This window comes from Pseudochaenichthys georgianus, chromosome 1, assembly GCF_902827115.2.
Source record: "Pseudochaenichthys georgianus chromosome 1, fPseGeo1.2, whole genome shotgun sequence".
In the NCBI taxonomy this organism is placed as follows: Eukaryota; Metazoa; Chordata; class Actinopteri; order Perciformes; family Channichthyidae; genus Pseudochaenichthys; species Pseudochaenichthys georgianus.
Window position 1 is genome coordinate 44,720,084 of NC_047503.1, and position 19,787 is coordinate 44,739,870.

Genomic DNA, 19,787 nt, shown 5'->3' on the forward strand with positions numbered 1-19,787 from the left:
CCCCAAACCCTCTCATGGTCGGGGCACCATGAATTGATGCATCGGACCCAATGTTGCCATCACCAGCCCCGCGTTGGTGCGGAGGTGGGGTAGGCTTCTCAGTCATCTGGCATTTCAGGAAGTGTGATTAGTTTCGCCACAGGTCGAATATATGTAGTGCCTTTAATATTCACCTCTGCAGAGCGTATCCTACCATCATCGCTCGGGTTCACTTTGGTTAGCCGTCCAACTGGCCAGAGAGCCCTTGGCAGTTGCGGGTCGACGATCATGACGACCTGGTCTGTGGTTAGGTCTGGCGTAGGAGTGTGCCCCTTTTGACCGAGCTGAAGGTTAGGGAGATAGTTACGTGTAAACTGGGCCCAGAAGTGGTCAGCCAAGACCTGGCTTTGTTTCCAGCGACGACACCCAAGCAGATCGCAGTCGCCATACACTGCTTGTGGCAATGATGCATCTCGCCGCCCCATGAGCAAGAGATTGGGTATAATGGGGTCTGGATCAGCAATGTCGCGCCTCGCATAGATGAGGGGTTTGGAATTGAGTATTCCCTCCACTTCCACTAGCACAGTCATCAGGACCTCTTCAGGCAACGTTTGGTCTTTCAGGAACACTTGCAGTGAAGCTTTGGCAGATTTCCCATGTGCCGACGAAGTGCGGAGCGAGTGGTGGATTAAATCTGAAGGTGATACTATGTTCAGCTAGCTATTCCTTCAGACTTGGCTCGAGTGCCGCAAAGGCTTCTTGCAGCTCACGGTCACCTCCCCAGAAGTTGGTTCCTCGGTCGCAGAGGATCTCGTAGTTCTCCAGCCTGCGTTTGGATCCCAAGAGGCACAAACGGCGGCTGGTGACCATCCCCCCCTCAGTTCTCCCCATGCTCCTTAGGGACCTGGGAAACGTAATGCGCAGTGTATAGTGACTTTCACTGGCACCTGCAGGGTGGAGCTATGGGCTTATTCAGACCAATTAGACTCTACCCAGCCAAGTAAGCTGCGGCCCGACTTCTACACGGTCACAACCGGATGATAGGAAGTTGGGGTGCGGTGGCTGTTAACCAAAGGCCGGTCAGGGGCAGTGTGGTGGGTCGATGTTGTAGGGCGACAGGGCGTTCATCCATCGGGGCTCCACCCACTGTGTGAGATAGAACGGGGGTTTACGTATTGTAACCCTAGTCCTACTGTATAAGCACAGGCGATTGTCACCCCCCGTTTCTGCTGGAGATCAGGTGATGTACCAACATTGAGTTTTAGGTTTTTTATACAAACATCAATTAGATAATTGTATTATGTTTGCGAAAGAAGATATTCCCATTAATATAACTTTGCAAATTGTCTCTGCAAACTGTAACATATTGGAATAAGTTCAAATATGAACTGAACTAACTAATTTAACTGTTATAGCGCCACTGCTCTTCTCTTGTTTTACCTCACAACTCAGGTGTAGTCAGCTTACTCTCATCGGAAACACACTGCAAGGGCATAAGAGGAAAGAGAAGAGAAGAATTAAAAACCTGCAGTTCTGGTAGATGGTACTGATTATATTATTATAAATAAATATGCTTTGCACATTGCAGAGGACATTTAACAGATCAAAAGGGAACGGAGAACTTTTGAATGAGAGCCGCTTGTCTGAGCAACACGTCTGAAAGAGATCTGGTGCTGCTACTGCAACAGGGTCTCGCTCGCTGTGGTCAGCACGTTGTTGATGTTAGGAACAAAGTCATTTTGTGAAGTTATTGTTAATCATGTTGTGAGGGATCCTGGACCTTTACTTGAAGTCTCCCTGAAAGGAACTCACTTTCTCTTGTTCCTAAATTGAATCACTCAATAAAGTTATGATAATTTGAACACAAAGAGGTGGAGCTGAAGTTTCAAGGTGTGGCCATGGTCGCCCTCTCCTCCTATAAAGGATGTTAGTTCAGACCGTATTCACACTCAGAGAGAAGAAGAAGAAGAAGAAGAAGAAGAAGAAGAAGAAGAAGAAGAAGAAGAAGAAGCATCCATCAGACATCTCTCTCCGATAGGTAAAAGAAACAAGGGAGAAAACACTAGAAAAACTTGTACTTTACTTGAGTATTCTTAGTTTATGCTCCTTTATACTTCTAGTCCACTACATTTTAGCAGCCAATATTGTACTATAGGGAGCCAGTGTAAGGCAGCCAGAACAGGAGTAATGTGGTCCCTTTTCCTAACTCTGGTTAGTACACGAGCTGCAGCATTTTGAATCAGCTGAAGCGACTTGACTGACTTCTTGGTACTCCCTGATAATAAAGAGTTACAATAATCCAGCCTAGAAGTAACAAATGCATGGACTAGTTTCTCTGCATCGTTTTGAGGCAAGATATGCCTGATTTTTGCAATGTTACGTAGATGGAAGGAGGCGGTCCTTGAAATTGATTTTATGTGGGCGTTAAAGGATAAATCCTGATCAAATATAACACCAAGATTCCTTATAGTCTCACTGGAGGCCAAATTAATGCCATCCATAGTTAGTATATCTTTAGATAATTTGTTTCGTAGATTCTTCGGGCCAAGTACAATAACTTCAGTTTTGGTCGTGTTTAACATCAAAAAGTTTAAGGTCATCCACGTTTTTAAGTCCTTAAGGCAATCTTGAATTTTATTTAGATGATTAATTTCATCAGGCTTGATTGATAAATATAGTTGAGTATCATCCGCATAACAATGAAAGTTTACAGAATGATTCCTTATAATATTGCCTAACGGAAGCATATATAATGTGAACAAAATAGGTCCGAGCACTGAGCCCTGTGGCACTCCATGGCTAACTTTGGTTTGATTTCATCGTTAACACGTACAAACTGAGAGCGTTCAGATAGATAGGACCTAAACCAGCCTAAAGCAGTTCCCTGTATGCCAACTAAGTGCTCTAGTCTTTGCAATAGGATATCATGGTCGATAGTATCAAATGCAGCACTGAGATCGAGCAAAACAAGAAGTGAAGTGCATTGTTACAGCAAGCAGTAGACAGGCTCGATGTTATCACTAACCCAACTGACTGCGCCCAAAACATTTATCTGTTGCAGGTAAACAACGACAAGACAAAAAGAGGGCATAATCCATAATTACATTTAGTGAAAGTCCTACTTGCATAAAACCACTGTTTTAACAGCACTTCATTTTATTTATGTTAACATCCTCGTAAGAAGCATTGTTATTCCATTGCAGGAGCTATAGAGTTAAGTTTGATTTGTATTGAATTTTGTATATTTTTTTTAAAGTATCAAGGATAATAATTAAGAGACGGATGTGTTTCTTTTTCACTTGTCCTCTCTCATGTTTGAAACTCTGTCAATGACTTGATTTGTGTGCAGATGGCTGGCCTGTGTTGGATATCTGTGCTGCTGGCAGTCAGTCTGTCTATTGGAGACTGTGTGCCGTTGGATATCGGTTACGTAAAGAGAATTGCTGCACTCATCCAGAAGAAGTGAGTCAATTTTATTTTAGTAGTAGAAAGTTATATGTTCTTAAATCCTTTCAGAGCTAAGTATTGATGTAGGTATTGGAGATAGTTCATCATTAGTCACCAAAAATATTACAAAAGTCTTTAAGATGAACGCTGAACGTTGAGTAAAGTGTCTCCCCAACAAACAGGACCCAGTCTGATTATATTCACACAGTCACTGTCTCCAGAGGACTAATCCAAATCATTTTGATGATTTTGACCTTTTGTCTAGCATCACCTTATTGATGACATTCATGATTTTAAAAGTGAAATGTCTCGACAACTTCCTATTACCCTAGGATTATTTCAACCGCCTCAGTTGTAGTTAATGTTAGGTGCTCATATGTAAATCTCATAATGCTACAGGGTTTCCTACACATAGACGAAAGTATAATTTGCGAGCCATTTAGGTTAAAAACATTTTGTATCCGTCCGCGAGCACGACGCCATCTGCGATCGATTAACTAGTGGACCACGATCCCTCGCTCTACCCATCTCTCTGCTATCGCGTGAAGAGTCTGCTTTATGCGCTCCGCATTAACCCCGCTGCACGTCACCGGCGAACAGATCATGAGCGTGCTTTGATTACTTAAATATCAAATGGAATATTAACAAGATGTTTTTTTACTACGGTGTTTTGTGTAAGACAACAGAACAATGTGACCTTAGAAAAGAAGGAACCAAGATATCAAAAAAAGGATCAAAAATGTGTCCTCTACTTCCTCATGTCTCTTCTACATCAACATGTGTCCCCTCTTCTTCATGTCTCTTCTACATCAACATGTGTCCCCTCTTCTTCATGTCTCTTCTACATCAACATGTGTCCCCTCTTCTTCATGTCTCTTCTACATCAACATGTGTCCCCTCTTCTTCGTGTCTCTTCTACATCAACATGTGTCCCCTCTTCTTCATGTCTCTTCTACATCAACATGTGTCCCCTCTTCTTCGTGTCTCTACTACATCAACATGTGTCCCCTCTTCTTCGTGTCTCTTCTACATCAACATGTGTCCCCTCTTCTTCATGTCTCTTCTACATCAACATGTGTCCCCTCTTCTTCGTGTCTCTTCTACATCAACATGTGTCCCCTCTGTGGAAAGAGACTCTGGAAGTTTTAGGAACAAAGTTTCTCTCTTTTTGATCCATTTATATAAAAACCTGTCTGAAAATGAGCTGATCAGATTTTGGCCACTTTATGATGTCATAACGATGTTTTGTCTTGTGTAACCATTAGCCAATCAGCAACCAAGGTAACCCCCCCACCCCTCCACCTTATCACCTGAATCTCCTCCTAGAGCACCATTGTGTTCTTTGTAACCAAATGTCTCTCAGAGGGGCGTGGGGGAGGGGCTCCTTATTTCCATCTAAAGTAACAGACAGAGAATCAGCACTTTGGAAACAGGGCTGAAACAGAGGGGATTATGGGATGCTGCAATGATCTGTTTGGTATTTCAGCCAATCAGAGACAGGCTCTGGATATATCTGAGACCTGTAATATATTGATGAAAAACAGGATAATAGGGGACCTTCAAGCATATTCAAGCAGTAGCCTATACACCCACAAAGAAATACGTGAGCACATACATTTAAAAAAACTCAATTCAAATGTTGCAGCATGAATACTTACCATTGTGTATGAATACTTGTACTCTGACAAAAGGTAATACTGTGTGTCTGTTTTCTTTGACAGCTACCTAATCCCAAAATGGCATTTCAGCGTGGCAGTAAACATCCCGGAGGACCCGGAGAATTTGTTAAAGGCTTTTGATAAGATCAATTTGGACGATGTGGAAACAACTTGTATTGATAAAGGCGAGGTGTACATAGGCAGAAATGCTGTTGTGGCAGTTCCTCAGAGGAAAGACACCTACACTGACCATGCAGAGGCACAGGTACTGGACAATTTAGACAACTTAGCTAACACACATAAGGGTAACATTCTGCTCATCTACTCCTGGCTTTCTCCATGTGGTGACAAGTGTACAAACAGAAAAAACAAGAACAATATCTTAAAAAAGATCGAAGAAAAGGTAAAGCCAAAATGGGAAAGCTATGCCTTTGTGTTTCATACACTATTTACTGGGCCCCGGGGGCAAGCTGCTGAAATCCAAAAGACATTTCGTAATCTTAGAGAAGTAATAAAGGACGACAACATTTTCCGCTGTTACAACCCAAATAATACAGGATTCCGATGTGTCAAGTGCTTCGTAGATGCTTCAAAGAAAGCTAATCTTGTGGATGCGTGTGTTAGAAATTAGGAATGCATGTGTGTAGGCCAAAAGAAGAGCTGACCTAGGCATTGACACAACTGGATCCTACTAAAATGTTACTTTGAAAAGTTCATTAATGCTCAACAATGCACTTGCTGCTTTAAATGGCTAGATATTACACCGGCACGCTAAGGACCCAAACACACTCATCTTTGGTCACAAACTAATCAGCAGAGCTTTCATCCATTTCTTGCAACATAACTCTGAGGTTTATTTAATGTTTAGCATAAGATTGACTTATTTTGGTGTTGTTCTATGTTAATGTTGTGATTTATCTTCTGTACTTACTGCAGTTTGAGAGGCATTTTTTGTTCTATCCAAATAACAAAACAAAAAAAGCCAACATAATTACAGTGCACTGAGATTTAGAGTTTTAACAGACGCATAATAAATGAATGACTGTATCAAATGTAAATGTTGTGCTTATGTAACGGCCTAACAATTTAACATATTACGGAGGGACGTTTGATATTTGGTTCATGTTGAAAAAGTGTTCAAAACATATACTACCCTATTTCAAAAGGCCAAAGAAATGTTTTAAAAATGATATTGTTTATTGTACATCAACCTCAGTTAGGGTTTAAGTGATTGTACTCAATACTTATGTTAAACTTTACCAAATGATTTCTGCTTTTCTGATTAAAGCTTTGCTAAGCATTCTCACTCTGTCTGTGTGTCAATCATCTGGAAACTCATAACAAAACTGTTATTTGATAAACTGAGCTATGTAAGTTGAACATGAACTAATAATACTACTGTATAGCGTATGCTCACGTCTGATGGTAGGTTTGCTATAAGAGTGCTAAAAAATAAGAAATGGATGTAGGGATGAACTCCAAGAGAAGGAGCCTCTCAAGTATTACAGTACCTCCTGCATGTTGCCGTGCCTTCAGCCTCGATGTTCAAAGTGTTTCAGAAACCACATGGCTTGTGCCATAACCCTGTACACACAGTGTTAAGACTGACTGTACACTTTCCTGTTGTCTTGTAATGGTGATCTCAGCACTGACTTTATTTAAGAGAAAAGCTTCTTGAACAGAGAAACAGTAGTTGGACAAAAAGCAGATCTTAAATCAAAAAGATCATGAGATGCGGTTGGGTATAAAAAGAATAGTTACAAAAAACCCATGCCATGTGACGCTTATTGTAAAGTAAGTACTAAACACTTTTCTGATATTCACTGAATAAATATATTCATCGATAAAAGCTGTTCTTTAACAATAAAATCAAGAAAAGTTTCCGGTAATGTTGGTTAATATTTATAATGCCATGTTTCTGCTGTCATGTTTTGGAACCTACTGAACTTTAAGCTAAATGTTGTGTCATTTATTTGTCTTTCTTCAGAAGTGTCCCCTGCACAAGCCACTGTTACTTGTGTAATGGCAATTTCCTTTCCTATGTCCCATATATTTTTGCCGTTACTTTCACAGAAGGGCTGAAGAGTGATCCAGACGCAGACACAAACATGAGTTTCCGGTCCTTTGTTGAAGTTTATAATGAGGTTTTATTCAGCTTTACATACCAGGGTTAATTGTACAGTTCTAGTTGTTGTGATGAGCATCTGCCGGGCTGGTGGAATCGGTATGCTCTCTTCCTTCTGTGTCCCTCCCTCTCCTGTCACCTATGACCTCTTTATATACACCCGGTGCAGCTAAACCCCGCCACCCAGTGTTCATAAATAATATTGCACTATACATATAACTTAAATAAACTGACACACCAACAACACCCATAGAATGGCTCCTACAACTTGGTAGATCACAATAACTGAAAACCACTTATATTTTTGATCTTTCTCATTTGTGAGAAAATGCAGAAGTAGACATATGAAGCTCAGCGCAAGTTCAACCAGGAAGACCGTCTTTACTCATTCATTCACTATTTCTATGTTACTACTCTCTCTCCTCTCAATAAGTGATCGGGGGCGTCGCTCCCCAGCTTAACCAATCACTTCGCTCTATTCTCACAAGCCTATCATAGCGCTCCGCTAACCCTTTTAAATCTGCTCTCCCCCCCTCTGACAGCTGTCATTTCAGGTGACTCGACGCAACCCTCCTCCACCCCTTTTCACCTCCTGTCCCTCTGAATCCAGGGTCAAGCTAAGCCCCACCCCTTCAGACCGATCCCAACTATCCATTCACCACCACCAGGGTCAAGCTAAGCCCCACCCCTTCAGACCGATCCCAACTATCCATTCACCACCACCAGGGTCAAGCTAAGCCCCACCCCTTCAGACCGACCCCAACTATCCATTCACCACCACCAGGGTCAAGCTAAGCCACTCCCCTTCAGATCGACCCAACTATCCATTCACCACCACCAGGGTCAAGTTAAGCCACTCCCCTTCAGACCGACCCCAACTATCCATTCACCACCACCAGGGTCAAGCTAAGCCACTCCCCTTCAGATCGACCCAACTATCCATTCACCACCACCAGGGTCAAGCTAAGCCCCTCCCCTTCAGACCGATCCCAACTATCCATTCACCACCAACAGGGTCAAGCTAAGCCACTCCCCTTCAGACCGATCCCAACTATCCATTCACCACCACCACCAGGGTCAAGCTAAGCCCCTCCCCTTCAGACCGACTCAACTATCCATTCACCACCACCACCAGGGTCAAGCTAAGCCCCCCCCCTTCAGACCGACCCAACTATCCATTCACCACCACCAGGGTCAAGCTAAGCCACTCCTCTTCAGACCGACCTCAACTATCCATTCACCACCACCACCAGGGTCAAGCTAAGCCCCTCCCCTTCAGACCGACTCAACTATCCATTCACCACCACCAGGGTCAAGCTCCTCCCCTTCAGACCGACCCAACTATCCATTCACCACCACTAGGGTCAAGCTAAGCCACTCCCCTTCAGACCGACTCAACTATCCATTCACCACCACCAGGGTCAAGCTAAGCCACTCCCCTTCAGATCGGCCCAACTATCCAGGGTCAAGCTAAGCCCCTCCCCTTCAGATCGGCCCAACTATCCAGGGTCAAGCTAAGCCCCTCCCCTTCAGATCGACCCAACTATCCATTCACCACCACCACCAGGGTCAAGCTAAGCCCCTCCCCTTCAGACCGACCCAACTATCCATTCACCACCACCACCACCAGGGTCAAGCTAAGCCACTCCCCTTCAGATCGGCCCAACTATCCAGGGTCAAGCTAAGCCCCTCCCCTTCAGACCGACCCAACTATCCATTCACCACCACCACCAGGGTCAAGCTAAGCCCCTCCCCTTCAGACCAACCCAACTATCCATTCACCACCACCACCAGGGTCAAGCTAAGCCCCTCCCCTTCAGACCGACCGAATAATTTGTTTTGTGTGCAGATGGCTGGCCTGTGTTGGATATCCGTGCTGCTGGCAGTCAGTCTGTCAATTGGAGACTGTGTGACGATGGATATAAGTTATGTTGAAAACGTTTTCAAATCAATCTGGACCAAGTGAGTCAATTTGATTCTTGTAGTACCAAAAGTTCAGCATTTATTGATTCCTTGAAACATAATGTGTGACTGCTTGTGTTTGGGATGCACAAACCCTGTCAAATTAAGAGAAAGCTTAAGACTTTTCCTTTTATTAAAGCTTATATTGAGGGCTGGCTAAAGCTTGCCATTTACATCCTCCTGGGTGTATTTTAATGCATTTTATTTTATTATATGTCCACGTTACAATTGTTGTCATTTATTGTCTACTTTTATAAATGTATTCACTGTCATGTATATTTGATGATGTGTACACTCTGTACCCTGAGACAAATCTTCAACTTTTTATTTTGAGAATTATTTGTTCTGATTTGAATGCAGTTGTAAATATGCCAGTCACAAAAGGTATCACAAAAATCAACCAAATCTTCAAAATGAACACTGCTTAAAGGTGGGGTAGGTAATTCACTTCAGAAACACTTTTTGTTATATTCCATGGAATGCTCTTAACATCCCGATAGCAATGAAAAAATTAAATGCTTTGACAATAAATACATAAAAAAATTCATCTGTGGAAGCCGTGGCGCTGTAAAAAGCACGACCATTCATTCTAGCCGGCCCGGCTAAAGTAACTGGATGGCCTACCTGCCTGTCAGCCTTCCATCTGTGCACAAACTTATCTCGTGCGCTCATTGGTCATGTGCGCGTTCGTGTGTGTTGGAGGAGGGGCTCAGCCTACCTTTTAATGTGAAGATTTAATGTATAACAAATGTGTTATCGGACTCATATCATTGTAATCAACACTTGTTTTTTCTGATTAAAGCTTTGCTAAGCATTCTCACTCTGGCTGTCTGTGTGTCAATCATTGGGGACTCCTGCATAACATAAGTGTTATCTGATAAACTGAGCGATGCACGTTTAACACACCAAACTAACAAAACTGCTTCATAGCTTATGTGCTCACACCTAATGAGAGTTATGCAACAATAGCACAGACACGGAAGAAACAGGTATAGGTGATAATAAATCTACATCATCCAAATGAACCATACAGTTAAATCATCACCTATCTGTACACATTATAACTCTAATGCAGGAGTCACTGTATAATTGGACTAGAGTTTCAGCTTGGTGTTCCTAATAATCTAGCAAATTAGTCTTGTTACCCTCGCTTCCTGTGTGTCAAAGAATAGATTTCAAAATACTGCTGCTGGTTTATAAAGCTTTGAATGGTTTAGGCCCAAAATACATGACTGACCTCCTGCTAAATTATGAACCATCCAGATCTCTCAGGTCTTCAGGGACTGGTCAGCTTCCTGTCCCCAGAGTCAGAACTAAACATGGAGAAGCAGCGTTCAGTTATTATGCTCCAAACATCTGGAACAAACTCCCAGAAACCTTCAGGTCCGCTACAACTCTGACTACTTTTAATTGATATATTAAGGCTTATTATTTTTAGGGTTAAAGTCCCCTACGTGTATTGGGGTTAAATTCCCCTCGTAGGTGGTTAAAGTCATTATTGGGGTTCAAGTCCCCCCCCGTAGGTAGTTAAAGTAATTATTGGGGTTCAAGTCCCCCCGTAGGTAGTTAAAGTAATTATTGGGGTTCAAGTCCCCCCGTAGGTAGTTAAAGTCATTATTGGGGTTCAAGTCCCCCCCCATAGGTAGTTAAAGTAATTATTGGGGTTCAAGTCCCCCGTAGGTAGTTAAAGTAATTATTGGGGTTCAAGTCCCCCCGTAGGTAGTTAAAGTCATTATTGGGGTTCAAGTCCCCCCGTAGGTAGTTAAAGTAATTATTGGGGTTCAAGTCCCCCCCCGTAGGTAGTTAAAGTAATTATTGGGGTTCAAGTCCCCCCGTAGGTAGTTAAAGTCATTATTGGGGTTCAAGTCCCCCCCCCGTAGGTAGTTAAAGTCATTATTGGGGTTCAAGTCCCCCGTAGGTAGTTAAAGTAATTATTGGGGTTCAAGTCCCCCCGTAGGTAGTTAAAGTCATTATTGGGGTTCAAGTCCCCCCGTAGGTAGTTAAAGTAATTATTGGGGTTCAAGTCCCCCCGTAGGTAGTTAAAGTCATTATTGGGGTTCAAGTCCCCCCCCGTAGGTAGTTAAAGTAATTATTGGGGTTCAAGTCCCCCGTAGGTAGTTAAAGTCATTATTGGGGTTCAAGTCCCCCGTAGGTAGTTAAAGTCATTATTGGGGTTCAAGTCCCCCCGTAGGTAGTTAAAGTCATTATTGGGGTTCAAGTCCCCCGTAGGTAGTTAAAGTCATTATTGGGGTTCAAGTCCCCCCCCGTAGGTAGTTAAAGTCATTATTGGGGTTCAAGTCCCCTACGTGTGCCGTTTTGGTTTCAAGACCCTGGTTCGCGGAGGACACCAAAAAAGTCCTAGAAAAGACAACTTAAACTTAACTAATGTGCTTTTAAAAAAGAGCAATAGTTTTGGCGAAAACTAGAAAGGTACCATGGGGTCAGATTAGAATGTTCTAAAGGGGGGTTCGTTTGAAACACGTGAAATAACTAAAGCACAAGTTAAACAATTTCTGCTAAAAGTTAGCAATGATTGAGAGAGCTAAACATTTCAGGTGTGTGTATCTCACACTGCTCTGTAACTTTCATTCATGTATCTTTGCTTTTAGATGAGTGTTTTAATGTCTTTCATTGTTGTAGAGCACTTTGAATTGCCTTGTGTTGAAATGTGCTATATAAATAAACTTGCCTTTCAGTGTAATTTACTTTATAATGAAAACACATTTCAATTGCATTAATATTTGAATGTTCTATTTATAAAGGTGTCTGTGTATTTAACCTACAGTATGTTCCTTGTTGTTCTATTAAGGCTTCCTCTTTCAGACACGCAGTAAACCCCATCTTCTTCATTTAGTTAGTAATCATTATTCTCAATCTGCAAGTCACCATGAAGCAGCAGACACGCCTAAGCATCACACATTCTCGGAAGGCCTTTTTTTAGACAAAAAGAAGGAACTATACAGTCTGAGAAAATACTACAACTAAAACGTAGAGTAGTATTTCAAGCCCTTAGAATAAATGCATGCTTTAAAACAGTTTACATTTTGCCTTGGAAAATGACGTTCTGAAGAAAATGAATGCTAAAGAAAACCAATCCCTCCTCTAGCACTATCATGGGCTAAAGTCGCTCTATACATACACAAGAAAAGAGAAAGGACACTTCAACACATCTCAGTGTGTGCTGCAGGAAAGCAGATCAATGAAAGGCAGTCACACCAAGTTTAACAACCAAGGGCCATAGTGGTGCTGATCCGACTTCTTGTCTATTTACCTTATTCTTTGTCTGATCTAGGGCGATTCCACAATGCTATATTTTGTGTTAGCACTTCCATTTAGAGCGTAAGTGTTAATATTTTGATGAGGGTCGCCAGCTTTATGAACCTTTTATCTCCAAAGAAAGTGTTTATCGGCTCTCAAATGAACTACTATGAAGTTATGTCACTTTCTCAGGAAAGATAGTATCCATTGATATTACCAATATGCTTTAGTTCACCAAAATAACACATATTTGGGAATGTACGCCGATGTTTGGAGCTGTGAGGAGCAGCCGGTGGACAAAAAAAAGCACGTTGTTATTGATTTTATAATTACCCTCACCCTTTCTTATTGGATCAAAGAGATGCAAAAATATCTTTAGCAAAAGAAGTTAATACTTCTCTAAGGGTCTGCTCTGAGATTCTATGCAGTTTGGCAGCCTTTCTTGATATCTGTCAAAAGAGAGGAAGCTGCAAATGTAACCCCATAATATTTAAACCTTAAGCTTGATTTTCTTTTTGTGCATTTGTTGTTCTGTAAGTCACTTATGGTGCATAACAGTTATTAGATTACATCAAATAATAAGACCTTGATAACAAATATTCTTAGATGGGACTTAAATAAAAAAGGTCTGAGTCAGGCCTGAGACATTTCTTTTTTTGGTTTAGTTGTTTATTCCACACATGGCAGTTATTTTAATACAACACATGTACACTTATGCTGGGAGAAGAACATCTTATTTTACCCACCCCTTCTGTATGTATCTAAATAATATTGATATCCTCATATGGCACAAGTTATCGTTTTATGTTGTGGATATCATAATATGGTAAACTTTGTCTTTTACTGCTTTAGTAATGTACTTTTCTGAATTCACCAGATTGTTATTTTCCTCTATTCTCCGTTTACCCTATGGTTAAACCTACAGCACATACCTGTGCCTACCCTTCTGATAGTAAGGGGGTCGAGGGTCTTTCTTTCTTTCTGTGTTAGGAATATATCTACTTAATAGTGCTATGGAAACATCCTGCAAACAACTGTTAAAGATAACATATTAAAAAATATTGAACCTTCAACCATAATAATGTTTTACTAAATAGAGCATTATAATGTAACTCAATGCAACATCTATTTATGGTAGGACTGTGCATCTACTTCTGTCTCTCTCCATTTCTCAAACGGATTGTAACGACTGAATGAACACAAGTGGAGGACTCAATAGCACGACTCGGAGACAGAGGATTAGGATGCAAAAAGGTCTTTATATCCAAGGTTCGGTACACGGGAATCAGATACTAGAAAAACACTGCTGGAACGCTAGGAATAACAAAGACGAACTGGCACTGAAGGGACTGTGGATGCAGACTAAATAGACAGAGGGAGAGATGATAATGGGGCACAGGTGAGGCTAATTAGGGAAGGGAAGCAGGTGGAGTTCAATCAAGGGCAGGAAAGCTGAGACTGAAATGAGAGAAACACAATGAGAACAGGAACAATAACAAAAACATCAGCATGCTGGCTAAACCCTTACAGTACCCCCCCCTCTAGGGACGGCACCTGACGTCCCAGGTTGTTCAGGATGTTGACGTTGAAAGTCTTGGATGAGGTCCTTACTGACATTACTGGTGGAGACCCATGACCTCTCCTCAGGACCGTAGCCCTCCCAGTCAACCAGGTACTGACGTCCCCGGCCTCTAGGTCGAACTGCCAAGAGGCGTTTCACAGTATATACAGGTCCACCATCAATAAACCGGGGGGGTGGAGGGGGTCTGGAGGTGGGGACCAGTGGACTCACTTTAACTGGTTTGATGCGTGACACATGGAATGTAGGATAGGCCCTCAAGGATCGAGGTAGTCGAAGCCGTACTGCCACAGGATTTATGACCTTGGATACCGGGAAGGGACCCACAAAACGAGGAGCCAGTTTGCGAGACTCCACTCGAAGGGGCAGGTCTCGAGTAGAGAGCCACACACTTTGTCCAGGTTGGTAGGCAGGAGCAGAGATACGTCGGCGATCGGCCATCCTTTTATAACGGGCTGAACTCCGTAGTAGCACCTGGCGGGCCCGGCTCCAAGTGCGATGACATCGGCGGATGAGGGCTTGTGCAGATGGAACACTGACCTCCTTCTCCAGGTCGGGGAACAATGGTGGTTGGTATCCATTGGCACACTGAAAAGGTGAGAGACCAGTAGCAGAACTAGGCAAAGTGTTGTGTGCGTACTCCACCCAAATCAGATGCGTGCTCCACGTGGCAGGGTTCTGAGACACCAGGCAGCGTAGACAGGTCTCAAGCTCCTGATTCAGCCGCGCCGTCTGGCCGTTAGACTGCGGATGATGTCCAGAAGAGAGGCTGACTGTGGCACCGATGAGTGAGCAGAAAGCCTTCCAAAACTGTGAGGTAAACTGTGGGCCCCGGTCTGACACAACATCCCTAGGGAAACCATGGAGACGGAAAATATGGAACAACACTGCCTCTGCTGTCTCTCTGGCAGATGGCAATTTAGGCAGCGGGACGAAGTGGACCATCTTCGAAAATCTATCCACAATTGTCAAAATAGTGGTGTTACCTTGAGACGGCGGCAACCCTGTGACGAAATCCAACGAGATGTCAGACCAGGGGCGATGTGGCACTGGGAGCGGGCGCAGAAGACCAGAAGGGGGCTGACGGGAAGTCTTGTTCCGGGCACAAACTGAACAGGCTGCCACGTACTCCTTGACCGACCTCTCCATGGAGGGCCACCAGAACCGCTGCTTAATGAAGAACATGGTGCGGCGAACACCAGGATGGCAGGAGAGGAGGGAAGTATGTGCCCAGTGGATGACCTGTGAGAGAAGAGGGTCAGGAACAAACAACCGGTTCTGTGGGCAACCGTCGGGAACCAAAACATTAGCACTCGCCTGCCTGACCCTCTCCTCAATGTCCCATGTGACTGCCCCCACTACACAAGAGGGGGGAATGATTAGTGAGGGAGTGCGAGGAGCTGGATCGGAATCAAACAGGCGGGATAGAGCATCAGCTTTAGCGTTCTTAGAACCGGGACGGTATGACAGGGTGAAGTTGAATCGGGTAAAGAATAGGGCCCACCTGGCTTGTCTGGAGTTGAGGCGTCTTGCAGATCTGATGTACTGAAGGTTCTTATGATCGGTCCAGACTAGGAAAGGGTGCTCAGTTCCATCCAGCCAGTGGCGCCACTCCTCCAAAGCCACCTTAATTGCCAACAGCTCCCTGTTACCCACATCATAGTTTCTCTCGGCTGGGGAGAGTTTCCGAGACAGGAAAGCACAGGGGTGGAGCTTGTTGTCCTTCTTTGACCTTTGAGAGATGACTGCCCCAACGCCCACATCTGAAGCGTCCACTTCGACCACAAACTGCTGAAGTGGATCAGGAAGTGTGAGAATAGGGGCTGAAGTGAAGCTCTTCTTAAGCCTCTGAAAAGCCTGTTCTGCTAGGGGGGACCATTGGAACTTCACCTTGGGGGAGGTTAAAGCATGCAGTGGGGCAGCCACAGAACTATAGTTTCTGATGAAACGTCTGTAGAAATTTGCAAAGCCCAAAAATCGTTGCATGAGTTTCTGATTGGAAGGTGTAGGCCACTCAGTGACTGCACTAACCTTTGCTGGGTCCATCTGAATGCTGTTCTCCGAAATGACAAATCCCAGGAAAGAGACGGTGGAGACGTGGAACTCGCACTTCTCTGCCTTCACAAAGAGTAGATTATCCAAGAGACGCTGCAACACCTGGCTGACATGTTGGATGTGGGTCGTCTCATCCGGCGAAAAGATGAGAATGTCGTCGAGGTAGACAAAAACAAACTGGTTGAGCATGTCACGGAGAACATCATTAACCAGAGCCTGGAAAACAGCTGGAGCATTGGTTAATCCAAATGGCATTACGAGGTATTCGTAATGGCCACAAGGGGTGTTGAAAGCAGTCTTCCATTCATCCCCCTCCCTTATCCTTACCAAATGATAAGCATTTCGAAGATCAAGTTTAGTAAAAATCTTTGCATCCTGTAATAGTTCAAATGCTGAAGAGATAAGAGGAAGGGGGTACCTGTTCTTTATGGTAATGTCATTTAGCCCTCTGTAGTCGACACATGGACGAAGAGTCTTATCCTTCTTGTCGACGAAGAAGAAGCCAGCTCCAGCCGGAGAGGAGGAAGGCCGAATTATCCCGGCAGCAAGGGAGGAGTCAATGTATTTCTTCATTGTTTCCCTTTCGGGGCCAGACAAGGAGTAGAGATGTCCCTTAGAGGGAGAGGTCCCAGGGAACAAGTCAATGGAGCAGTCATAGGGTCGATGGGGAGGCAGGGTGGAAGCACGAGTCTTATTGAAAACCTCCCTCAGGTCCCGGTAACAGGTGGGCACCCTGCTAAGATCCGGAAAATCAGAGTCTGCTGCAGCTTGGAGAGGGGTAGAGACAGCAGTAGTTAGGGCAACAGTCACATGGGTGGAGGGCAGAGCTCTCTCTGGAGCAGGAGCAGAAGGGAAACATGTGGCCAAACAATCCTTATGCCAACCCAAAACTCTCCCGGTGGACCAGTCCATGTGGGGATTGTGTTTTACCAGCCATGGGTAGCCCAAAATAAGAGGGTGTGAAGGAGAGTTAAAAAGATGAAAACTCAGGGATTCAGTGTGGCCGTTAGCGATGATTAGTTTAAGGGGCCGAGTACGGTGAGTGACTCGGCACAATAAACGTCCATCCAGAGCCTTTGCTACAAGAGGCCTCAACAGGGGAACAAAATTAAGTCCAAGTCTCTTGGCTAATCTCCAATCAATGAAACTCTCATCTGCTCCGGAGTCAATTAGAGCAGCATGCGACAAAGTCTGAGTAGGAGTAATTAGCTGAGCAGAGGTGAGAGTACGAGAGGGACTAAAAGAAACAGTTCGACTCACCAGGACCCTCCTACTTACTGATGAGCCTGGTCTTTTACTGGGCATCTGGCTACAAAGTGACCCCTCTGTGAGCAGTAAATGCACCTCCCCTCCCGTAGGCGGCGCTGGCGCTCCTCAGGAGTCAGCTTTGCTCTTCCCAACTGCATGGGTTCCTCCTGGGCAGTAGGCGGCGCTGGAGAGTCGGTCGTCTGGAAACGCTGCTTGGAGAAAAAAGGACTGGCCTGAGACTGCCCTCTCTGGCCTGGCGGAGAAAACACAGCTCTCGACTTCTCCCTTTCTCTCTCTACGAGGCGAGTGTCAATTCTTATTGCCATAGCAATGAAACTATCCAGGTCAGAGGGAAGCTCTAGAGGAGCCAACTGGTCCTTGATGGGGCCAGACAGTCCATGGCGAAAAGCGTCGAAGAGGGATGAATCATTCCAGCCGCTGTCTGCAGACAAAGTGCGGAACTCCACGGCGTAGTCGGAGACACGTCTCCCTCTCTGGTGTAAATCCATTAGAGCTCTCGCTGCTTCCCTGCCTGGAGTTGTGTGATCAAATACTTTGCTTAAAGTCTCTGTAAAACCTCTCAGGGAATTACAGACTGGGGAATCTCGAGCCCACTCCGCCGTAGCCCACGCCTCCGCTCTGCCGGTGAGGTGGGAAACGATGTAGGCTACCTTAGCCCGTTCAGACTGGAAGGAAGCGGCTTGCAGCTCGAAGTGCAACCCACACTGGACCAGGAACGCACGACAGTTATCCGAGTCTCCGGAAAAACGCTCTGGTCTGGAGAGGTGAGGAACAGAAGGCAGCGGTGTCGGCATGGTGGCAGGAACAGGACCGGGAGCTGTAGCCAGATCCGACGCTGGAAGCGGAGTAGCAGAGCGTTGTGGATTGAGATGTGCCACCAGCTGCTGGATCTGATCTGCCAGCTGGCAAACCTTGCTGCCGATGGATGACTGGAAACCCTCCTGCCGATCCGACAATTCTCGTACTCCCTGGCAGACAGCGGTAAGTTGTTCATCTTGTAGGTTAAGACGAGCCCCCTGGGATCGAATAGCAGACCGCAAATTCTCAGAGTCGGCTGAGTCCATGGTTCTGGCCAGTTCGTACTGTAACGACTGAATGAACACAAGTGGAGGACTCAATAGCACGACTCGGAGACAGAGGATTAGGATGCAAAAAGGTCTTTATATCCAAGGTTCGGTACACGGGAATCAGATACTAGAAAAACACTGCTGGAACGCTAGGAATAACAAAGACGAACTGGCACTGAAGGGACTGTGGATGCAGACTAAATAGACAGAGGGAGAGATGATAATGGGGCACAGGTGAGGCTAATTAGGGAAGGGAAGCAGGTGGAGTTCAATCAAGGGCAGGAAAGCTGAGACTGAAATGAGAGAAACACAATGAGAACAGGAACAATAACAAAAACATCAGCATGCTGGCTAAACCCTTACACGGATGATGGATTACTCCATCCTCTTATTCACTTTACATTACATTGCATTTAGCTGACGCTTTTATCCAAAGCGACTTACAATAAGTGCGTTCGACCAACAAAATACAAACTTGAAGAAAACAGAATCATATAAGTACATCAGCTTTCATAGAGCAAAAACATTTCAAGTGCTACTCAACTGGCTTTAGGTAAGCCAGTCCTTTGTTAGTATATAAGTGCTTTGTTAATAATTATATTGCTCGAAGTGGAGTCGAAAGTTGGGGCGGTGGTGGCGAAGTCGATAGGGACTTGGCTTGGCAATTGGAAGGTCACCAGTTCAAGTCCCGGCAAGACCAAGTGCTACCGAGGTGTCCCTGAGCAAGGCACCGTTCCCTACACTGCTCCCCGGGTGCTGTTCAAAATGGCTGCCCACTGCTCCTAACACTAGGATGGGTCAAATGCAGAGAAACAATTTCCCCACGGGGATTAATAAAGTATATCAAAATCAAAAGAGATGATTTTTCAGTCTGCGCCGGGAGATGTGTAAGCTTTCTGCTGTCCTGATTTCAATGGGGAGCTCATTCCACCATTTTGGAGCCAGGATAGCAAACCCACGTGTTTTTGCTGATTGGAACTTGGGTCCCCCTCGCAGTGAGGGTGCAGCGAGCCGTTTAACTGATGCAGAGCGGAGTGCACGTGCTGGGGTGTACGGTTTAACCATGTCCTGGATGTAGGTAGGGCCAGATCCATTCGCAGCATGGTACGCAAGTACCAGTGTCTTGAAGTGGATTCTAGCAGTTACCGGAAGCCAGTGGAGGGAGCGGAGGAGCGGCGTCGTGTGGGAGAATTTAGGAAGGTTGAAGACCAGACGAGCCGCTGCATTCTGGATGAGCTGCAGAGGTCGGATGGCACATGCAGGTAGACCAGCCAGGAGGGAGTTGCAGTAGTCTTGGCGTGTTTGCAGTGAAGGACAGTTTGTTATCTAGGATGACACCCAGATTCCTTGCAGTCTGGGTCGGGGAAACAACAGAGGGGCCGATGTTG

General features: G+C 44.7%; 1 protein-coding gene and 1 long non-coding RNA gene across 2 annotated transcripts in view; one reads left to right on the plus strand and one right to left on the minus strand.

The window, feature by feature from the left end:
• The window catches only part of LOC117450830 (protein SPMIP3-like), a 349,252-nt gene that overhangs the window by 303,690 nt on the left and 25,775 nt on the right, over nucleotides 1–19,787 (minus strand). The window lies entirely within an intron of this gene.
• Nucleotides 1,930–6,386, plus strand: LOC117450847 (uncharacterized). Its single transcript, XR_004552601.2, has 3 exons — nucleotides 1,930–2,017; nucleotides 3,329–3,441; nucleotides 5,148–6,386. It is a non-coding gene; the product is annotated as an uncharacterized lncRNA (long non-coding RNA).